The sequence below is a fragment of the Pseudochaenichthys georgianus genome, chromosome 6 (assembly GCF_902827115.2).
Source record: "Pseudochaenichthys georgianus chromosome 6, fPseGeo1.2, whole genome shotgun sequence".
NCBI lineage: Eukaryota > Metazoa > Chordata > Actinopteri > Perciformes > Channichthyidae > Pseudochaenichthys > Pseudochaenichthys georgianus.
The window spans coordinates 34,126,117-34,142,474 of NC_047508.1; the positions used below are offsets into that span (position 1 = coordinate 34,126,117).

The 16,358-nt window shown below is 41.3% G+C and overlaps 1 protein-coding gene across 14 annotated transcripts in view; it reads left to right on the top strand.

Annotated features, from left to right (window-relative positions):
* Window positions 1-16,358, top strand: part of LOC117447720 (neuronal cell adhesion molecule-like) — an 80,968-nt gene that overhangs the window by 10,221 nt on the left and 54,389 nt on the right. The gene's annotated exons all lie outside the window — the stretch shown is intronic.

Sequence of the window (16,358 nt, forward strand, 5' to 3'; positions counted from 1 at the left end):
AACACCCCGGGGCAGTTCGTCATAGCTCTTCAGTTTGATTGACATAGAACTTCTTCTTTCACATCAGACATGGTCAAATAGTATAAAAGTGGCTCTTTTACATAACATTGGACAGTTGCATGGCTAACCTCCTTCATTCACCGCTGGGCCTATGGGAATTCAAACTGGAGCAACCTCAACATATCTGTGTTTTGTAATGCTAAAATTAGCAGAATTTGAGGCATGTGCTTGATATGGTAATAGGGCAGAAGAACTCTGAGTAATAGCTTTCCATTTTATCATGGACATTTCACAGCATCGGCTTTAAGTTAGACTGACCTTTGTTGTTTTAGTTTGAAATGTAACATCAAATGTGACATGTGCAACACTTGATATCAATGCATTGAGATGAGTACTTTTTCTGGATTACAAATGAATACCATTTGGCATGAGGGTTCATTCAAGGTTGTTGTGGATACAATAATGCAATCAAATCTCTTTAGTTGCTTTATGTATTGTCTGCTTTCTCCTGAGATGATTTGACTTTTAATGGATAATTGAATACAATGTTGATCATTGTAAATGTAAACTGACAGGGATAATAATGCACATTGTCAAGCAAGTAACTAATTACATTTGTAAATCACTTTGTTTGAAGTAAAAAGTTAAACATGTATTTTCGTTGTTTTACCAAATCCAAGTCAGATTTAATGCTCATATTTACTTAAAGGGACAGTGTGAAATATTGCCTAGCGTGTGGCGTTCTACATTGCTACTTTGAGCTTCTGGCGTTGCAACATAGCAGACTCTATGGAACGCTCCCCATGTAGATAGTATGGGCATATGCTAAACTAATGAAACACAGCAAGTCTTAGTTGAATGGTAAAGAACACAAATTAAACATAATGATGGATAATTGGATACATGTCTGCTAATAGATCCCCCTAAATGCTAAAAACTGTGCCTTTTTAACTGTTGATTTAAATGTGAGACATTTAAATAACCGCTCTAGCTGTAACTTAATCTGACATACAATCTTTTCACACGCTACTTGATCCAAATACTGAAGTTCCTGTTTCATGTTATGTTATTTAAAAGTTTAACAGAGAGAATTAAACTTTCTCTGTAAATTCATGCAGACGTAACCTGCTACGGATTAGATTTACAACTGGATTCGTTCCAATGAAAGAAACACTTGGGATTGTACATTGTTGTAACTGAGTGTATGTTTTCCCCACCAACTACAACGACCCAATTTTCATGTATTTCTGAACCGATCAGAAACATTTAATGGGAAATTTGCTCAGCGTTATGATTACCATATGATTACCTTATTCTGTGGTGAATTAAACGCAATATAACATCTGAATAATCCTCATGAAGCCTCTGGTATGGTACTATGGAGAAATACTAACCAAAACACAACACAGAATAGTGCTTTTTGCCAGATGATATCTGATAGACTCAGTATATGTGGAATAAATGAACACTTTTGTGACACTCAGATGTGTTCACACAGACTCACAGTCGCAGCTCTCAGCTGTGCCGAGTGCAGCTCTAAATGTTTAATGGAGAGTTAAGGAATAAGGGGCATCTTCTGTCTCCGTCCGCATAGTATCTCATTCCCACCTGGCCAAGCTCCAGTGCTCACTGCAGCATTCTGACCCACAACGCTGCTGCATTGAGACCGGATACAAAGCCTCATTGGAGACTTTTTAGCTCCACTGAAGTTATGCAGTATATTGACTTGTTTTTTGCAGCATAGGCTTCTGTTCTAAAAGTTGGAAAGGTTATAAAGTTCCTACTTCACTTGGCTCTTGTGCACCTTATTTTATGTCGCCTCTTCACAACCTTGGTGTCAGAGTAGTATGCAGGTTGTCAGGCCGGTGGGTGGTGGTCAGTGTCACGGTCACAGCCTCGGCATTGGGGCGAAGTGTAGGCTGTCCTTCAATGGCTTTTTCACTGCTGCCTGGTGACAATGCATTTTTTCCATGCCATAAAGCAGATGCTGTATTATAGCCGCACAATGCTGGGCCATCTGAAACTGTTTACCATGTGAAAGGCACACCGGGATCAGGATGCCTGCCACTGTGTGGGGCTTTTTGACTTGCCACTCTATAATGAGTACACACTGGAAGGAAAAGGAGCAGGCAGCTTTAACTGGCATTGTGGTCACTGCGTAGAGAGAGGAAATGCGGCATAAAGTGCTGATCCAGGCTATTCTTCCAAGGTGCTTATACTTACTAGAATACAGAGATGACTGTGAAATCAAATGAGCTTGTCAGCAGTTAAACCCACAACAGATAAAGAGGCCGGAAACCTGAAGTTTCAGTGTTTGCCCACCTAAAAAAAAAAAAAAGAATATCTTCCTAAAGATTTAGTGCTAAATAAATATTGTTGCGGCAGGTGTCCTCTGGATCAGGACACTGATCTTTTAAGACCTCTTTCACTGAAAGTCAACACATCAAGAACTAAGAAGTGAAGTGAAAACAGCTTGACTACAGAGGCTTAACCAATTGCAAAGAAAAAACCCTGCAGTTAAATGTTTAGCCTCCCTTGTGTGACTAGTACCTGTCTTCTCTTGTCTTGCTGTTTGTTGTCGGGGAGTTGAAGAGGCCACCCCTTGATCCGACTTGTCTGCCCTCAGGCCTGGATTTAGTTCCCTACCAAACCACCTGCTAAAAACAACAAAAACAGTGTTGACCCAGCATTGCAGTCGGACTTACTAGTAGTCTGTCAGCAAGGCTCTTAGTCACTAATTGAGCACTCAAGCAGAGAGGGACCTTGAAAGGCCCGAGGTATCCGACAGGCTGCCCGGTCACTCAGACTGGTCCCCGCCCAAGACGGGATTTCAGTCCCTAGAAGGTCCTACTGGAGACAGGCAGCACTCAGACGTCCTCCTGAAGCTGAGGTCCTCTTGGCCCCCCAGTACCTCTCACAGGGCTTATCCTCCCTGGAAAGAGCTCTCCAAGGTCTCTAGTCCTAAACTGGCCATCAGTCATGTTAAGGACATACATCTATCATGTCAAGAGCCTTGAGAAATAAGAGCAGCACTGCACACATAAAAGCCCAGACGGGGACACATTTAAGTACATTAACCCAACCCTGGTCCCTCCTCTGAAGACCGATGTCACTATGAGAAATAAAGAAGTGACTGTGGGAGTATAAACCAATTGTTTGATTAGATTTCTTCCTGTGGGGCAGGTTGATCGCACAGCAGTTGGATTAATGTGCTGCTGCCTCCAACAATTATTTGAGCAGAGTCGGGCCTTTCCCCTAAAGACTATATATTGGAAAATGTTACCAGTGTAGTGACAGAATGATAATGTCTTACAGTTGGTTGGTTGGTCCAGGCTGAAATAGCTCAACAACTTTGATGCATTGCCGTGAAGGTTCGTACACATCTATGGTCTGTGTAGACATCTATTTATACTTTGGTGATCATTTGACATTTTCTCCATCATGAGATTCACATTGTAATTTTGAGTAATATACAATATATTCCCACAACTACTGGATAATGTGCCATGAAATTGGGTACAAAGATTTATATTTCCTGCCAGTTTAAATGTTACAACTTTAGTGACGCTTTTACATTTCTTAATATATTTGTTGAACATACAGTGATATGTGATTAGTTGCGTTTTATCCCGTGTCTCAGTCAATTTAAAGCAGTAAGCAGGCCATTGTGTCGCAGTGCCTCCCATTCACTTCAATGTGCTAAACTGCATCTTTGAGAGCATTTTTTGAATACCAATTCACAATTTGTCTGCCCAATCTGTCCATAAAGGGCATCTGCTGTGGATAAATACGTTTGGAGACACTTTTGAGGATGCTTGCAAAAAATCAAACTCGCTTCCATAACTTTTCTTGTCATTCAGCTGTCTATGCTGTTATCGAAGTTGTTTCAGCGGTGAGCATCTGTCCCATTTCACTGTATAATTTCCCAGAAGAGTACAAGGTGTCTTGTCACAACTGCAGCAATGTTAGTTTTGCTTATCAAGAATGGTGCAGATGGAAAACAGACCTCAGAGACACAAGCAGTGTTCACCGTGGTTGTGAATGACTCAGCTTGCAGCACAGATACTAAAGAAATCATATCACTGAGAAACTTGGTCCCGAGTGCTTGTAAATGATAAGGATGTTGTTTCAAGCAAATCAAGTGGAGGCATTTTCTATTTGCAGCTTCTTCCTATCTTTTCTCTGACATGGCGCATTCAGGCAGAGATTTGTCCGTCAGCTTTGTTTTGTTATTAATTGATTCACTCAAGCAGTGGCAGCCGCATTCAAAGACAATGGTGCTCAAGCTCTGCGTTGAATTAACCTCAATAATTATGCAGATTTGGGGAAAGAAAAGCCCAATTGTTACACACTCCTCACAATTCCTGCCCCCTCCTGTGCTTGACATTCAAGTGAATAAATTACTAGACTCAAGAAAATGTTCAAACTTCCCCCTTAAGAATCCACTGCATTATTTTTGTAAGATTATTTAGATTGTACCCTCCAAGATCAGCCAGTATGTTTGCATTGCTGATCATTTTCACATAGTCTTCAGTCTAATGGAAACCATGTGTCCATAATGAGTGCATTATCTCATGTCGCTAGCGCCGGAGATCCATTTTCGCAAAAACATTTAAAGGAATCCACTTTAAGTGTTTCCAATAACAACCTGGTTCACCGTGCTAATGGGTCATCTGATCAATACACGAGCCCTTTCACGGTAAATACCGAAGTTGAGCATTAGAATCCATTAAGGGTTCGCTTGAATCCAGGCGCCATTTGAGCTGCGATATTTATGGTTGATATACATTATATATTTTGAGCTGAGATCATATCACTAATGTATGCTCATCATGACATTTCATTCAGTTAAAAATCCTTATATTTTAGATGTACAAACATTATAAAAAATATGCTTTTAGGGGTCAAATGTACAGAATACCTTAAGGCATTGACGACATTCAATATTTCACATCATTGACGTCGCAGCAAATGTGCTCCCACACGACTCACCATCCATCCTAAATGTCAACGGTTTTGGTTTCTCCATATATCATCACTACACTTTTTATTTACACAGCAAACAGAGATTCTCCTGCCATACGTATGTTGACCTTTCATTAGTAAATATAGCTCACCAGCCTAGTGTTGTTAAGCAAATGGTGTGCTAATCGCTGGCTGATTTGTTTACCCTGAATAAATAAAGTCAGCCTACTGTCTTCCATACCAAATGAGCGTTTTGAAGCGGCACGTATCTTCCAGCAAACCTTGGCATGTGTCCTTCGTAAACTACTGACTGATACTTTAAATTCATTAATCAATTTGTTGATCAGCTGAAAGTGAATTGGCAATTATTTTGGGTATCATTTAGTTATTTATCAAGAATAAACATTTGCTTTTTTCAGCAGCTCAAATGTTAGAATTTGCGTCCTTACCCTGTTTTAAAAATGTGTACATTTTTTTCTTGGATGTTGGATTGTAAGCTGAACACAAGAAGCAATTTGAAAACATAAATGTTGTCCCTGATACTTAACTAAAATAGTTGTTATTATTCCTAAAACTCAATGTATTCAAAACTCAGCCGAAGTGCAGGAAGATGCTTCAGTGACGACACCTTGCTACATTCATTCACAGTTGAGATATAATAAGGTATTGGACAAATGGAAAAAACAACAGACCAACACAACAATGTCAGGGCAGCTGTAATTCTGCCGGATGCACAACACAGCCAGGCAGATGAAAGCGTCTCCAGCAGCATGTCTGGTACTCGGCCTGTCTCCGATGAAATGTAATGACGGGTCTGGAGAATAGGAAGCCCAGGGCTGTTGTTTTTATTCAGGTGTTTCCAAGAATAGGACAGCTCGCTTCCAAAAAAGTCTCCTCCTTGTCTGTGTTTACACTGCTCATAATTGGCTTAATTTCGGAGGTAATTTGTGCAGGTATGACGCAGGATCAGCCAGTGGGTCACGTGTTGGCCTCTAACCACAGTTACCCCTTGCTTCCATCAGTATAATTGTGCATTTGTGACCACTGCCGCCCTCTAAATGCTATCGGTTGCTCAAAGACAAGTTTGTGTGTGTGTGTGTGTGTGTGTGTGTGTGTGTGTGTGTGTGTGTGTGTGTGTGTGTGTGTGTGTGTGTGTGTGTGTGTGTGTGTGGTGTGTGTGTGTGTGTGTGTGTGTGGTGTGTGTGTGTGTGTGTGTGTGTGTGTGTGTGTGTGTGTGTGTGTGTGTGTGTGTGTGTGTGTGTGTGTGTGTGTGTGTGTGTGTGTGTGTGTGTGTGTGTGTGTGTGTGTGTGTGTGTGTGTGTGTGTGTGTGTGTGTGTGTGTTTTTGCATTTTGGGATATGTGAGGGTGAATTATTGATGCAGTGTAAATCCAATCTGGCTCATGGCAGGTGCGCTGTTTGTGTGTGCTGTTTGCTGTGTGTATATGTATGAGAGGAGGAGGGAGCAGTGCTGGAATTAAAAGGCAGCACAGTCTGCAGTCCTGCCCACACAGCAACATGCATGCAAGCAATAAGTGTAGTTTGCATACACACACATGACCACCAGTGTTCATACACACACTGATGCTACATATATCTTCCCTCCCTTCTCCTCCCTTCATCCTCTGATGAGCCGTACAGTTTGCTTCTCTTTCCTTACTCTCTGTCTCCCACTCTCTTTATACTCCTTCCTCTCTCCCACAAACTCCACAATGTGCCACACTGGAGCTGCAGCAGTCTGTTATTGTGCTGCATGCAGACAAGCCGCTCAGAGCAGACCAATGATATCATCCCATTGTCTCTGCGCTGTCACCTGCATCAGAGAGCATGGAGTCCGGAAAGACGGGAGGGAAGGAGGTGGAAGGAGAAGGGAGTGGGAGAAAATAGGCTGAGGGTGAGGAGTCCTGAGAGATGGTCAGCAGCTGAGTGGTCTTCCTCCAGTGGGCCAGTTAGAAACTGCAAAGACAGTCTTTTGGGGAAAACAACAGACGGCCAAGGCAACATAATATGGAACACGGGGCCTGTATATTTATTTTCATTTGAATCGTATTATAAACGTATTATGGACTAGAGATGCAACAGAATGTTTTCAACTATTTCATTATTGAGATTATTGGTAGATTTTATTGAGGGAAAAAAGTCTTGAATGTAAATATTTTTGGTTTTCTATACTCTGCTGTGACGGTTGACTTAATATCTTCGAGTTGTGGAAAAAACAATGTAATCTTGGGCTTTGGTAAACACTTATTGACATGTTTCACTGTATACCTTTTGACAGTTTATAGACCAAATGATTATTCACTTTATTGAGAAGATAATTGACAGATTAGTTCAGTTAGAACAACAGTTAGTGGCGGCCTAATTAGAGACAGGCACTTTTTACATCCCCTCAATGTCTTTTGTGCCAGCCTGTGTTTGTTTGTTCAGGCCATTTACTCGGCTGTTATTTGAGAATTGACAGCGTACACACACAGATACACACTCACAGGGCGGATTCATGTTTCAGTGAGGTACTTGTATGACAAACAGACACACACCTTCACTCTTGCGGGTGTACAAACACAAACATTTGCGGACTCATGTTGCAGAAACATACACACTCATCTCCCTTCCCTCTAACGATCACATATATATTGTTCATTCTTCAAACATAGCAGCAAATTAGCGACACGTCATTGCCCTTCACTTCTGCTTCTCTCATTTGTTCCTGCCTTTGGCATACCTTCTTTCTGTCCTATATATCATGCTGTCTCCCTACCTCTGCATTTCTATCGCAGCACCTGCAGCAACAAAGTGTGTGTGTGTATTTGTGTGTATTTGTGTGTGTGTGTGTGTGTGTGTGTGTGTGTGTGTGTGTGTGTGTGTGTGTGTGTGTGTGTGTGTGTGTGTGTGTGTGTGTGTGTGTGTGTGTGTGTGTGTGTGTGTGTGTGTGTGTGTGTGTGTGTGTGTGTGTGTGTGTGTGTGTGTGTGTGTGTGTGTGTGTGTGTGTTGTGTGTGTGTGTGTGTGTGTGTGTGTGTGTGTGTGTGTTGTGTGTGTGTGTGTGTGTGTGTGTGTGTGTGTGTGTGTGTGTGTGTGTGTGTGTGTGTGTGTGTGTGTGTGTGTGTGTGAGAATCAGTCTGCTGTGGACAGGCTGATTAAACCCTTCAGCGATGTCTCCTTCACCACTGGCTCAGCACAGCTCAACATAATGCCACGTCACTGACACTCCCACACTGCCAGCTGTCTGCGGTTATCTGCTTTTATAGGAATATCTGTCAACGGTATTTGTGCTAAAGGAGGGAGCACAAGTTAATTGTACCCTTGTTTTGTTTAAATTGAATGCAATAGGGATTTCAAATCAGACCAGGGGTAGGTGAAAGATAGGATTTGAAGTGTTTGGTCTCATTAACCAAAATATTTTGAAGGCTGAACGTATCCGTTGTCTGTGATGCAGGTGCTTCAAAGTTTCACCATTGCTTTGTCTTTCCACCTGTTTTTCTCAGTAGTTCCATCTCATGTGGTTATGTATTATTAAAGGTATTACAAAATGCTTTATTTGTATAGCACTTTTCATACACCAGGTGCAGCTCAAAGTGCTTTCACAACATGGCACACATCACAAATTAAGTCTTGCGGTGAAGATCATAGAAAGTAAACAGTTCCCTGCTCATTCAGTACACTGCAGGTGTATTACTGCTTTTGCCGCCAAATGCTGCATATTCAAATACCTGATGGAAACAAATTGGGGTTTCTTTTGCACTTATTGGTGGTTTTGCTTAGATTATTAGTTTCCACACTGTTGACGATTGATCCACCACTATGGTCCAGAATGAAATATCTTTGCATCTGTCAGAAGAATTGTCACCAACTTGCTTGCAGACATTTGGGATAACCAGAGAATGAATCCCAATGACTTCGGGGATCCCCTGAATTTCTTCTAGCGCCACTATAAGGTTGACATCTGTTGTTTTATGTTAAACATTTTTGACAATTGTTGGATCCATTGCCATAGAATTTAAAAACATTCATGTTCCCCTGTGGGTGAATTCACTTGTTATGTCTTGTGGCATCTTCAGGTCTATATAATACATTCCTGACGTTCCCATCAGCCTCAGCCTTACTGTAGTAAAAAAATATGCTCAACTAAGAAGGCAAACATTACAGTTGCAAAACATCAATGAATGCTAGTGCATGCTGATCATGCAGTCAGCATTTACCTCAAAGCCTTGCTGTGCCTAGCTTCCTCCAGAGCTTCTTGTGTGGCTTCAGAGTCTCCGTCTTATTTTTGCACTGAATACCTGACAGCTTGCTATGTCACTTCTGTAGGACTGTGTTTGTGTGCATATTATATGTGTCGTATGATCTTGGGAGGCTATGGATGTGCTGAGGAGACAGGTGGTGTGAGAGCTTATCACACAGTGTGGGTGAGGGGAGAATAGGAATCTCATTCCCCTCCTGCTGCCACAAACATGCACTTCAAAGATGACGCCAGGCTCCCTCAGCTGTTGTTATGGTTTGCTAATGAAAGTAATGACAACTAAAGAAATTAATATCAGAAATGATCGTCGAGCAGCTAACTCAAGGTCTACTTTTTCTGTAGTAAAGGGTTAATGCTTTAGCACAGCGTTACATATAACTGATGTCCGTCGATTCGTGCGGCCTTGGCTGTTGTGCAATGCATCAGTGGGGCAGGTTGTTTATGCCTATGGCTGCAGTGTTGCCAACAGTAATGAACAGCCTGGATGACGCGCCTCGCGCAGCATCGATCGCGCACTCTCACACAGACGGCGGATGGAAATTGGTCCTGGTGGGGAAGCAAAGGAGGCGCACACATGCCTGCACCTTCTGTGGGCACATATGGATGCAGGGATCAGCAGCACACATGTACACACTGAGATGGAAAGAGTGGGTGTGTGTCTGCGCGCGTGTGGGGTAGTGTGTGTTTATTGAAGGCCGCGGGTGCTCGCTGGACCGAGGATGATCTTCTTATTGGTGACAGTATGGAGCATATAGAGGAAGAGGCCCCTTTCTCTCCCTCTGCTGCAGAAAGCTTTGGATCTCTTCCACCTCCCCTCACGTCCTCAGCTGGTGCTCTCTGCAGTTGGATGCAAGCCCCACACACAGGCCGAATCAAACCAGGCTGCAGTGCTTCCTCTTCTGCTTCATTACCATATGAATGGCTGCCATATTGCCATATATTGTATAACTATTGTTGGCAAGTCACTCAAACTCATTGGTTTGAACATGGTGAGCTAACAATATCCGAGGAGGAGGGGTTCCTACTTCAGTTGGTTCCAAAACAGTAATGGTGGTCTATCATTAAAGCAACATTCTGATTCATTAGGGTTTTTTTTTCAGTTTGATCCAATATTTTATAATTTTTGGCGTGTAGTCATCAAGTACATTTTTGAAAAAAGGGATCATAACCATGCTGATTACAAGACGGGTTGTAAGGAAGCAAACAATTTAAATCAATTCATAGTTTAAACTTAAAATGAGCATGCTGAAAATATCAGTGATAATTTATTCCCTGTGCAGAAAAACTAACAAGAAGGAAACGGACAATATAAACTAACCTAAAGAGCCCTCCTGGGAACAATACAGTCAAACAAAACAATATAGTTAACAAATGTATTTGCTTTTTTGTTCTTCTGAGATACAAGGCTTGTGACATTCATTGGGCTGGAAGGATGGTTTATTTGATTTATTAACTCCATTATTTTCGATGGTCTTTGACATCGATGGTCTACTCGATGGTCTACTCGATGGTCTATTCGATGGTCTACTCACCAAACTAATTACTGAGATCAAGTAGAGAAGCTAGAGAGGGGAAACAAACATGAGCACTCGGATAATCATACAAGTTGGTAAAAAATCCCCAGTAACTTATTAGAAAAATATAGCGAAGGAGAACAGAAATATTATTTTTCAACTAATCAAATCAATCAAATCAAATAAAGTTTTATTTATATAGCACATTTATAAACGATTTTTGGTCGAGCCAAAGTGCTGTACATATAATGAAAATAGCCTACAGAGACACTTTACAGCAAATACAACAGCACAGATTGTTCAGAATATCAGTATGAGAAAAACGACACCCTCTGTCCTTAGACCCTCACATCGTACAAGGAAAAACTTCCAGAGAAAACCCACAGTTTAAAGGGGAAAATGGGAGAAACCTCAGGGAGAGCAACAGAGGAGGGATGCCTCTCCCAGGACGGACAGACGTGCAATACTGTAGATGCAGTGTGTAAATCGAAGAGATAATACATTTTACAGCATATAGACTGAATGTTAGGAAATGCAACTACGTGAAAAACATCAAGTTAAAGGGGACCTATCATGCAAAATAATAATAATAATAATAATAATATATTTTATTTATAAGCGCACTTTTCATTTGCGTAAACAAAACTCAAAGTGCTACAAAATTAAAAATTAAAAAGGGTGAAACGCACTTTGTGATGTCTTTTATACATAAATATGTGTCCCCTGTGCGTCGGGGAACTCACGCAGTGTCAGAAAATAAAACCCTCTCTCTTTTCCTCCGTACCCAAATCTTTTAAAAACGGGTGTACAACAAGCGTATACAGATTCCATCCGAACTGACGTCAATTCAGCGGCGGACCCACAGAAAGTTGCTATCATAAACAATGCCTGACGTGTTTTGGACGTCTTTGTTTACATTAGCAAGCCTCGCTAACACTCAGAGCTAACCTGTTCTGGAGAGCACGTGTTTAAAAAGCAGGAAATAAAAAAAAAGAACTCACCTTGTGATAAACCCGCAAGAGAAAAAGCATTTGAGCTCCATACTATTTCAGAAATAATCATTGACGTGGTTTAAACAGGATGACGTTTTATCACAGCAGAATTGAACTGTATCTCCGGTAGAATTCTGATCAGGCATTAGCTCCGCCTCCTTATTTATCTTTTTCAAGCTAAGGACCCAACATCTGCGTTTCTCTAACAGGGCTTCAAAAGAGGGGTTTGAGCAATATGAGGCATGGCTACAATGGGTGATCTGTTTGGTATTTTGAAAAAAAAACTTTTATATCGGTATGGCCCTACAATATATATTTCAAATATAGCATGATTGTTCCACTTTAAATTGCAATTTAGTCTTAAACTGGGCCAGAGGCTTTCTCTTGCTACTGATGAGTTAAACAACCTCATCAGTAGCAAGAGAACATGGAATTGGCTCCTATTAACCCAATGACAGGCTAAATGAATGAAGTGGGGAAACAATGGAAATGTATTCTGAACAGGCTAAAAGGCAATGGAGCAAGCTACACAATGAAACCACAGTTGTGATTGTAAGGCAAGGCAAGTTTATTTATACAGCACCTTTCAGCACACGGCAACCCAAAGTGCTTTACACAATAAAATAAAAGACATTTAAGAATAAATACAGTGGAAGCACATTATAAAAAGGCATTTAAAAACAGGCATTTAAAAAAGCAAAGATAATAAAATAAACACAGGTATAAAATACATGGATGAAAGCCAAACTGCAGTTTGAATTTGAACAACTCATCCAAATGCAGCGTCAAAAAGATACGTTTTTAATCTGGATTTAAAAGTATTAACAGTTGCAGCTGACCTGCAGGATTCAGGGAATTTGTTCCAGATGAACGGGGCATAAAAACTAAAGAAATATGCTCTATGCCCATTCCTATTAGCGATTAACTTGGTGACTATATTGTTTTAAAAATGATTGGAATTGCAGCCAAAAAAATAAAATAAATAAAACGTAATTATTCCACAATGCTCTAAATCACAGACACATAATTTATGGTTTTAACGGTTAGGGGAAAGAAAAAAAGAGACGAGTGCTGCTCTGGCTTCTGTTAAGTTTGACTATTGTGTGTTAAATTGTCAGTGAGGGTCTTGCCGTTAAAGAGAAATACGATACACAACACTACAGGTCCTTAACCTCAGGGACGGTTTGCTGCCTGTGTGGTAAATCTCTCCTATTCTACTCTTTCTTTGTTTTTCTTTTACTGCGCTCCTCTCTGCCTCTCTCTCTCTCTCTCCCTCTGTCCTTGCTTTTTCCCTCCATCATCCTCTCTGTTGTCCGTGAGCATGTTAACACTCCAGCCCTGTCAGTGAGCCTCCTGGCTCCATGGTAACCAGTCACACCATTCTCCACCAGTGTGTGTGTGTGTTTCTGTGTGTAGTTGTGTGTTGATGGGCGTGATCAGGGTCTTGTTTAGTTTCAAAAAGCTGAGGAGAGGTCGCGGCCGTTCCTACGGGCCTCTTTCTGTAATTCATGTAAATTCCCTTAAGACCTCTGCCGCTTTGTTTTCCTCATTGTCAGATCAGATGCCCGTGTCATCAATGCAGCTTGATAGAAAACCTTTATTTTGTTGGTATTAAATGAGAATTTCCTTCGCCTAGCTCCTTTGATAGTCAACCAGATACCTCAAGTCATCATGATAGTCTTGCTACGTGATACCTCTGACAAATGAGTCCTCAGCATTATTGTGTTGTAATGAGTTCAGCCAGAGTTAACAAGGGGAAAATTGATACAGATATGGATGAGGACAAAATAAAGCGGTGTCCAGAGGACAGTGCTGTTCTGCGTTATCAGGGTTATTGTCACGGTGTATTACTTTATAGAGAATCCCATTTAAACAATTACTGATTCGATGTGACCCGAAAACGTGTTTGCAGTACTCTAACAAACGAGCGTACAAAATTACTTGTAGGTATGGGAATATTAGGAGTAATCTTAAAAGGGGTAAATCAGCTATACGTGTCTGAAGTATTTCACATGCGCCCCCCCCCCCCACCCTGCCACGATAGCCTTCTGAACCCAGCCCTTCATTCTCCCCCAGAGCCAATCATTTTTCACTCCCATTCACATTTCTGAATAGGAAACTCGAAAGGATTCCTCACCATGAACACCCACTGATAGACAAATGAACACACACACACACACACACACACACACACACACACACACACACACACACACACACACACACACACACACACACACACACACACACACACACACACACACACACACACACACACACACACACACACACACACACACACACACACACACACACACACACACACACACACACACACCTCTAGTTAGGAGGGCTTGGTCTAGACCGCAGCATGAACTTTGTTCTGTTAAAAGTTGCCATTGAAATATTGTTATTCTATTGGTGTTGTGACAAAGAGCAGGGAGGGTGCCGGTCCTATCTCAGTGTGAGTCGGAGGGAGCAATGGGTCGGCGGGGTTCGCCCAATGTCTCTGCTCAACAGAGTCAGTGTGCAGAAATAATGCCCATTAGACTTGGTCAATCACGCCCCTCGCTCAATGAAATATGGCCCTTTCACTCCGCTCATACCATAATGCATACACCTCGCTGCTATCCATCATCTCTCTGAGAGATGTCTGCCACCACGAATACTTTTATTTATGATAATTTTTTTAAATTACTGGCTTCTCATGCAGTGACGTTAGATGCTGAGAAAGCTCACCGAGATGAGTTATGTGTACATAGAAAACTACTGAAGCCGTTCATTAGTGAATTAGAGGTGGATTTACAGCGCAGTGGTTTCAGGTCTCTTGACCACCAATGAAGCTCTGATGCTGTGTAGGCTGAAAGTTTCATCATGGTAAGTGGGTGGAAATTATATACTCGCAGTTGCATGCAACAATGACCATGTTGTGAAGCCATTGCGCATGTCCCATTGGTGCAGACAGAATTCATATGCCTTTGTGGGATTATTAAGTGGCTATTACCTAACCTGCAAGGAACACTAAAGCAGTGAAAACAACTGAGCAGCGGTTGAAGAAGTTCTCAGATAAAAGGCACCCTGTGGGCTTTTCTTGTCAACAAATAAAAGTTGTGTTTCACATTCAGTGCCACGCAACAAAATGGATTTTGTGTATCCTTAAACATGAACAATTGTGTTCAGTGCATTTCCTTCTCCATTAAAACAAAGCAAAGCACAATCCAGCTAATCAATGTTTACATGCTTGCAGTCTTCCCAGCCTTTACTGGCTCATTGGTGCATATCCTGGTGCGTTTCTGCTTCGTGTAGTTCAGTGGAATTGTGTGAAACATTGAGCCGAAATGTGCATCATTAAGTGCATGGGGGAAACAAAGAGGGCACCCATACTGTAGGTAAACATCTCCACAGCACTAGTAGAGGTTATAAACTCCATAGGGAACCTTTAAAGTGGACCTATCATGCTATATTTGAAACGTATATTGTAGGGCCAGACCTATACAAAACATGTCTGTGAAGTTTTTTTTTCAAAATACCAAACAGATCACCCATTGTCGACATCCCTCATACTGCTCAAACCCCTCTTTTGAAGCCCTGTTAGAGAAACACGGATCTTGGAAAAGAAAGAAGAGGAGGCGGAGCTAATGCCTGATCAGAATTCTACCGGAGATAAAATTAAATTCGGTTGTGATAAAACGCCATCCTGTGGGTACGGAGGAAAAGAGAGAGGGTTTTATTTTCTGACGCTGCGTGAGTTCCCCGACGCACAGGGGACACATATTTATGTATAAAAGACATCACAAAGTGCATTTTGCATGATAGGTCCCCTTTAAGTAATGGCCAGACTCTCCAATGCAAGTGAAAGTAGTGTATTCAAAAATCTTTTTTAGGTAAAAGTAAAGAAACTACAGAAGAATTATCAGCAAAATGTGCTATTACTGGGTCAGCATTAACATTTCCTCAGTAACTGATCCCTGCTGCACTGCATTAATGTGAAAGCAGGATTTTACAGTTGAAGCAGGTGAAGTTGGAGCTAGATTCAAACACTTCATATATAGTTAGTATTAGTCCAGCGCCTCCTAATCTACGGGTCAGGGCTCTCAAATGTGTCACAAAAGAAATGGTTATGGAAAGGGTTAAAAACTAACTTTTCTGTAATCATTGCTTTATTGTAAATGTTGGATAGGAATGAATTTATCACAAACCAAATACATTGGGAAACACTGGTTAGTCTTTTCAAAGCTCATGATATGTTTTTGTTTGTAAAAGCTTAACCGAGAAGCAATAATAACTGTTAAACAAAAGTAGTGGGGTAACAAATACATGATCTCCCACTGAAAGTAGAAACGGTTTAATGCAACACAAAATGGAAATACTAAAGTCAAATACCCCAGAATACATGAATACATCTACTTTATTTACAGTTTACTGAGTGGGTAAATAAGTGTTTTAAAAATGTTTTTGAACCTCGATGGCAGTGTGCTTTGAGCCGGCTAATGTTTCATTTTGTGTGCTTTTGTAATGAGAGGAGCATTATTTAGGGCCCGGGCTGGGAGAATAGTGACTCTCTCAAAGGGATAGCTCCCACCATTGTTGCCCTCGGACGTCAAAATACCTTTTTCACATCCATTCTTTAAAAAAAGGGTGGCAATAATA